The sequence below is a fragment of the Platalea leucorodia genome (genome assembly GCF_965183815.1).
Source record: "Platalea leucorodia genome assembly, chromosome: 5".
NCBI classification, from domain to species: Eukaryota; Metazoa; Chordata; class Aves; order Pelecaniformes; family Threskiornithidae; genus Platalea; species Platalea leucorodia.
In genome coordinates this window covers 37588732-37596960 of record NC_138827.1, presented here as the reverse complement: position 1 = coordinate 37596960, position 8229 = coordinate 37588732, and positions in this window count along the sequence as shown.

Sequence of the window (8229 nt, the reverse complement as noted above, 5' to 3'; positions counted from 1 at the left end):
TAGCAATTAGAAAACAGATTTACAATGTGGCATCATTGGCAACAAACGAGTATTCCCAGCTTGAAAATGATGTTGATCATTCAGTTAAGTATTTCCCCTCACAATCCAAATAGTAAGTAATGTTTGGCTAAATTTGATAAGGTCAGAGGAAATCCTAGGGCATTATGACAAGAAGTGAATTCCAGAGAAAGGAAATAACTATAATAATCAATGCAGTCTTGCTTACATGCAGGTCAGATTCCAGGAATTAAAACCAAAACAAAACCCAGGCTGTGTAACATTCCCATTGTACCTTTAGTACTGATAAGGAGAGGGCCCGAAAGCTATTGTGTGTATGTGTTTGCTTTGCTTGAATATGTTTTACCTTTTTCGGCTTTTATTGTCTCACTTAGACATGGGTGTAAGTGTCTATATATAAAAACTATATGGCAAGTTTGTTTCCATTTCTTAAAATGAGTTTTCCTAGCATATAAAGGTCTCATGAATCTCTCTTGTAATGCTCAGTACTACATGGTCATATAAGAGCTGATTACAATATCTTGTGATATCAGTGTAGGATATGTGAAAAGACAGCAACATCAAAGATTTTAAATTTGGACACACAGATGCAATTATTTCATTTCACAGCTTTCGTTGGTGCAGTCAAGTTCCCGTTGATGGAGTTCCACAAAAAGACAGAGATGCCAAACAACTGAGAGCAGCGGTGCCTGACCTTGAGGCAGAAGCACCACCTCAGGTGAAGTGTACCCCAAAAATGCCTTGGGAGAGTGGTATGTTCAGGCTGGAATTGACAGCAACCAACATGGTCTAGCTCTTACCAAAACAAAATACTGCTCGTTCTTCCCTGAAGCTTGCACCCTGTTACTGCCCATGGCACGTGAGCCTCACATGCCAGGGAGTGAAGTGCTGCTTTCTGTGGTATATGGACTGACAGCCTTGACACTCTGTTTTTTTCTTCAGGAAATGGTTAGATACCTCTCCTTTCTAGCATAACCTGAATGGAAGAGGAAGAAGACTCCCATCCTTTAAGCCCCCATGGGTTAGTGTTCTTGTAGGATTTGGAATACCTGCTTTTAATTGCTGCTTTCCTAAGGAGCCCTAAACAGAACAGTACCACTTCTTAGGAACATGCCTTGAGTAGACGGTACTTCCACCTTTAGCAGATGGGCTGTTTGGCATACGTGAGGCATTGGATGTGGTTTTTCAGTTCTCACTTTTGACATTCTTCCCCTTTTAATGAATGTTTAAGCAATCAGAATGTGAGTGAGAGGGAGAAAATAACTCTTCAGGCTAATGGTTACTACACTTATCTAAGAGGAAGATCTGTTCTAGTGCATATTATATATTTCATATAAAACCCTAGCTTGGATAATTTTTTCCCTGTTTTATCCTACAATGTAAAAATAAATTCAGATATTGCATCGCAACCTGGAACTCCATGCTTCCTGAATTCCACAGGATTCTACTACTCTTAAAACACTACTGAGTTACTCCCTTTCTTGAAATTCTCTTTCTTCACACCCCGTAGGCCTATAATGTAGTGTTCAGGGCAAACTCTGGACATTTTTTTGGCATCCTAGAAGGAACAGGCATTCAGGTGTTAACAGCTGAATCCCAGAGATTCCTGTTGTCATTTTAAGAGATTACCACATGCAGGCTGTCTGCCCTGTCTTTATTGGAAGCTTTAATACCTGGTTCTAGTAGGAAATGTGATTCCTCCCTACTGCTGCTATTCAGAGCCAAAAGCATTGTCAGGGATTTGAATTCGGGATAAACCAATACATCTGGCTCAGGTAAGGAGAGCCATACCTAGCATGTGGGCTTAGTTACAAACCAGATACTGACAGAGAGAGCTCTGAAGGTATACTCAAAGGATATACGCTGTGTAGAGTTACCTGAGCTCATTCTGATAAAATCGGCTGCAAACAGCTGAGGCGTCAGCATGTTTACTTCTGCCACATGTGCTGGAGGAACAGTATCTTCCTTCAGAAGTGTAGGATAGATGACAGGGGTGGTCACTTGTAAAAGTACTGATGTATAAGCCACCAGAGAATCTACAGAATTGTCTCAGGCTGAAAAAGAAATTGAATCATGTCCTCTCATCTCTGACGATTAAGAAGAAGGTGGGTGGCCAATGCCCCAGCAGGTACGGTGAACACCATACTTTGCCTACTGCCTGATCTTCAGCCTTGCTTATAACATGTCCTAAAAGAAGAAATAACCCTTTACAGCATTGAACTGATGGATGTAAACAGACCCTGGAACATCCCTGCCTATGATCAGAAGTAGAATTTGTATAGAGAACTTTAATGCTGTTACTTGGTATTAATTTGAGTGAGGGCTTTGAGGATTTCTGATTAAGATTTCCTGAAGTGGGAGACAAATAAGACCAATAGTGAGAATTGCTGTAGTTCTAGCCCTTTGTATATCTCTAGATCATTACATTTGTCTACCTAAATCTTGATCATGTAGCTGTAAAGTTTTGCAGCAAAGTATTACATTTGAATACACTGTAAAATAGGGCAAGAAGCTTGAGACCTGTAGGTTGAATAACTAGATGCTGCAGCACAGTCACTGTTACCAACTCTGTGCTTCTGTGTCTTTGCTTCTTACTTTGCTTCTGTGTCAGGCTTATCTGTGAAGAAATTAATTTAAAGTTTTATTTCTTGTCAGGCTTTCCTTGAAAAGCTTGATGAAAATCAAAAGCGTTGAAAGTGTGTGGAATCCTGAGGATTTTTTAAGGTCGCTTTGCAGAAACATTGTAGGTTTAGCATTCAGGGAGTCGCACGCACACACACACCACCCGAGACTTTAACTGCTAGGACTGGAGTCCCTTCACAGTGGGCAGCTCCATTGAGCTGATGGGTGCCCCTTTTCGACTCCTCGCTCACACACATACTCACTCTCGGGCTCTTTCTCTCCCCTCAGGCTCGACCCTAGGTTTCCCTGAAGCAGAGTATCGTATCATCCGACATATGCCGGATGAATTTATTGAGTGGTACAGCAGTAAAAAAACCAGCTTGAGCAGGGTGCCTCTGGAGAGAGACCCCAAACAAAGAAATCCCTGGGCAATTATACCCTTACAGTCCAAGTTCCCCTCCCCTCACAAGACAGTTCAGTCCAATAGCAATATTTGGGTCTCAGGTCTTTTTGTTCCTTATTGAATCCTTTCTCTGTCTCCAGGCAGGACATTCCTTTTCTTATCTTAATGGATGCAGCTTCTGCTGATGGTTGTGGCCACCGTATCTTTCTGGTTTGCACTAGTTTCAGGGCCTTCCTTCATGTAGCTAAGTAAAAGTTCAGTGTACGGTCAGCCTATCTAGGTGAAAGTTCACAGCTTGCAGCCTAAGGCTTTAGCAAACCCTGCTACTAGTGCTTATGTATTGGATTCCGTTTGAGCTAGAAAGTGACTACTACAACAAAAATGGCTTGATAGATAATGTCAATTTTTATTTTGTTTGTTCACCTTGCCATTAAGGTGTGCCTTAATTTTAAGGAATGTATGATTGCCCTAAAATGTATGAATTTTAAAGCAATCCTTTGAATACCACTTACCAATATCTAGTGTATCCATTGGGAGTGCTTCCAGTATTCTTTTCTTGATGCTAACAAGTCTTGGACCATATCCTTAAAGACTTACACTTACAAAAAAACCCCAAACCAACCAACCAACCAACCAAACAAAATTATATTAATATAAATGTTTATAGTATAATTAAGAAAATAAAATATTTTTATATAAAGAATAATAGCTTATAACTTAAATGCTTCTAAGCTAACTCCCAGTACTGCTTTCTGATGTTATGGGAAGATAGCGTTTAAACCAAAGGCTTTGGAGTAAAAGATTTAACAAAGACAACCCAAAAATGCCTCTATAATGCAGTTTATATCACTGTGAAAAACATGATAAAATAAATAAACAAACACATTTTGGTAGCATGTGTAATCCCAATAACATAGTACCCCTGTTGGAATTCATACATATTTAGTTCTATAATACATTGAGTTATACAAGAATGCTGGAGATATTGACTTTTTACAAGGGCACATAGTGATAGGACAAGGGATAATGGCTTTAAACTGAAAGAGAGTGGATTTAGATTGGATATAAGGAAGAAATTCTTCACTGTGACGGTAGTGAGGCACCGGAACAGGTTGCCCAGAGAAGCTGTGGATGCCCCATCCCTGGAAGTGTTCAAGGCCAGGCTGGATGGGGCTTTGAGCAACCTGGTCTAGTGGAAGGTGTCCCTGCCCATGGCCGGGGGGTTGCAACTAGATGATCTTTAAGGTCCCTTCCAACCCAAACCATTCTATGATGATTTATGTATTTATGTTGTCTTTTAATGCGGTTAAACAGCGGGAAATGAAGAGTTCTGGCAATGTATTACCAGTCATAACTCTGCAGAACTCCAACTAATACTTTGAAGAATAGCAGCAATCCTGGAACCAGATTTTCAAAATAGATGTGCGTGAAAATCTGAAGGTAAATTTGATTCAGCATTTATCAATGTGGTGAAAAGATATATAAAAATAAAAAGAGCAGAATGTGTCATTTTAAATATTAAATTTTGCCTCTATTTAATAGTCAAAGCTTGTTTTACTAAAATAGGTAAGGGCATTTGTTTGTGTGCGAGTCTATAGCTTCTGTGCCAACATTAACAACTGTGAGCTTAGCTTGATAATAACCAGACAAAGATTATAAAATCAGTAGTGCCAGCTGCCTGGCCTGTGTACAATCAGGCTTTCATGAAAAATCTGGGGACTGGATTTGACAGAACCAGAAAGCAGCTGTTCTCAACACCATGCTTCCGCTCAGAAACTACAGCTATCTGAGTGAGAATTAATGCTCCTTTTCACATTAGTGCACTCTTCCACTGATCCTTATGGCAGCTGTTGCTGTGCTTCCCCTAAACACTTAAACTGGAGTTGTACTAGGACTTCATGTAGCAATTGGCAAAATATTCAGCAGGCAAAAGACCTGAAATTTCAGGAAACTGGACTAGGTAAATCGTGTTGGTTTTGTGATCTTTGTCCTTTCAGTATCATACTTCCTAAAGCCATAGTGGGTTAGTTTGATACCCAGGCAGGATAATAATTTGGTCCCACACCCCAGCTGTCTATCTTAGAAGAAGCTATCTCATACTTGGAGGAAGATTGTATGGAAAATTCTATAGGCCGTAACTGGCCCCTATGGAACTAAAAATTAAAGTTTTGGCGTTTCTTCCTTTTACTGTGCAATGATAGTTTAATGACTGGTGGTATATTTGCAGCTCTACCACTTCCCTGCTGATGACTGTGAGAAAGTCACTTTATCACATGGTACTACAGTTTCTCCACATGTGGCATAGGAATAATTAAACTTATCTTCTCCGTGGAACACCATGAGGTCTGTGTAGGAAGCTGGAAGCTGAAATTATTTTAAGAGCATTGGGAAGACCATATCAAGGAATAAAGCTTATGTGGTTTTGGCATGAACTATCGCATCTTTTCTAGCTAGTCTGAACTGGCATGTGGCAGTTGTGTCAGTGACTGGGACCAGCCTACATAGCTTTTGAGCATACATACTGTTAGTGTAAATGTAATCATTGAAATCAATCAAACAGTCTTACCCTGTCATTTTGCACTTGCTTGTCAAGAAGCAATTTGGTGTGTCTTTTGCAGAGATGTTTGGGGGAGTGCTGAATCCTGCGTTACCTGAAGTGAGTTCTTCAGAGCTTTTACTATAGACAGAGCTCAGTAAACTGAAGCTCCGAATTCAAATAAATCTTCTTCGTGCTCCTATAGTAAGAGCCAGACTTAAGTACTAAATTCAGCGTTCGACTATTCATATTTGACTGTCCTTTTAAATATGCATTTATATTAAGGTCAGAGTATATCAGAGAGAGATGCTTTGATCTAAACCGATTTTTGGAACATTTGGGAAAACTGGAAGTGTTGTTGCAGCCCACTAGATGTCAGTGTCACCACACAATAGACCGCTGCAGCTCTGCTCGCTAGGCAGGTAGGATTCGGTATCTTCAGAGTAATGCATGAGTTATCTTGGATCATGGAAATCGGCTATGTAAGGTCTGTCATATTTTTACGTAACTCTAGGAAATAGTTCCAGGAACAGTGCTGCAACCCACTTATTCTGATTGTATGATGTAATTCCTACCAAACAATTTTTATGCAGCAGAAATACTTTAGGGAGGAAGACAACATTTCAGAAGCAAACAAAAGGAAATATTTCTGAATAAATGGACATTCAGTGACCTAAAAAATATTAGTAGGAACTGATATCGGCAAATAATACTTTGATTTCTGACTCTGTTCTCCAAAGGAGTCTCTCTTCTCTAAAATGTGACAGCTATTCTGGCCTTGATATGAACTGAAATTATGACATTTGCTTGGGGAAATTGAATTTTAGATCTGAAAACACATCCAATTGTAAGGTTCATTAAGAGATGGCATTATGTAGATGTACAGAAACCCACAAAAAACAGGAAACGTAGATAAAGAAAAAGCAGAACTTTTGGAAAGTATAGAAATAGGAAAGGCAAGGTAGAGAAATTCCATTAAAATATTAAAAAGTTGGCTCTGTTAAAATGTAAAAGGTAAGGTGGAACAAAGGGCAAAATTTGATATTGCAGATAGAAAGACAGAGAAGAAAACTTCAGATGATTATTCAACGTTTGCATAGATTTGTTGGTGTATGCAGGAAAATCATAGAATCATAGAGCAGCCCAGGCTGGAAGGGACCTCAAAAGATCGTTTGGTCCAACCTTTCATGGAAAAGGGAGCCTAGAAGAGATTACCTAGCACCCTGTCTAGTTCCATCTTGAAAACCTCCAGTGACGGGGGCTCTACCATGTCCCTGGGGAGGTTGTTCCTGTGATTGATTGTTCTCACTGTAAAAAATTTCTTTCTTATATCAAGATGAAACCTCTCCTAGTGCAACTTGTACCCATTGCCCCTTGTCTTCTTCATGTCGTTCCTTGTGAAGACAGAGCCTTCATCCTCTTTGTAGCTGCCCTTTAAGTATTGGAATACCGCGATGAGGTCTCCCCTGAGCCTTCTCTTCTCCAGGGAGAAGAGACCTAACTCCTTCAGTCTTTCCTCATAGGGCAGGTTCTCCAGCCCTTTGATCATCTTCGTGACCCTCTTTTTGGACCCTCTCCAGTCTGTCGGCACCTTTTTTGAATTGTGGGGATCAGAACTGGACACAGTACTCTACGTGCAGCTTGACATGCACTGAGTAGAGAGGGATGATCACGTCTCTGTCTCTGCTAGTAATGCCCCTGCAGGCACAGCCCAGGAGCCGATTTGCCTTTGCTGCTGCAACGGCAGGCGCACTGCTGACTCATGTTCAGCTCGTTGCCCGCCAGGACCTCCAGGTCCCTTTCAGGAAGGCAGCTCCTCAGCCACAGAGCCCAGCCTCTACTGGGCTCTTTGGTTATGTCTTCCCAGGTGCAGGACTTTGCGCTTCTCTTTGTTAAACTTCATACTGTTCTTGCTAGCCCACTCTTCCAGCCTGTCCAGGTCTCTCTGTGAGATGGCTCTCCCTTCTGACATATCCACCACACCACCCAGTTTAGTGTCATCACCAAACTTGGTGAGAGTGCATATTATATTAATTATAAAAATTGTATATTGGTTCTGAAGTGTAATTCCCACTATCAGAAATTACATTAATAGTGTCAAGCTTGTAATTGAAAGTACTCACATTTGCCAGACCTTCTATATTTACTAGACTGTGAATGATAATTTGACTGTTGAATTTAACATTTTTTCATTATTATTGTACATTTTTCCCAGTTTTTGCGAGGCAGAGGTAAAAAGTACTTGGCCATGTAAGAAGTTTGAAGAATTCTGGTTTGAGCCAGTTGTTAATTTGCTAGTCAGCAACCTAAGAGTCATACTGATCACCCTTCTCCCTGTATCCATCGCACTCCATCTCCATTAGCAGCTTTTAAATTACCTCTTGTTATATAAAGGTTTGTTCTAGCTCCAAATTTATAGCTTTGCTTGTTCTCCACCTAGGAACATTTTCCATGTGCCCATTTGCATATACTCTGCAACTCTCATTCTGAAAGTATTTATATACTCAACTCCTCTACACACCTGTAGATATACTGACTTAAATATTTTTTGAAAAATAATCAGCCTGGAGGTACATATTTTTAAATATTTTTTGATAAATAAACAGCCTGGAGGTACATATTTTTGTTCTTGGCTCACTAAGCCTAACTG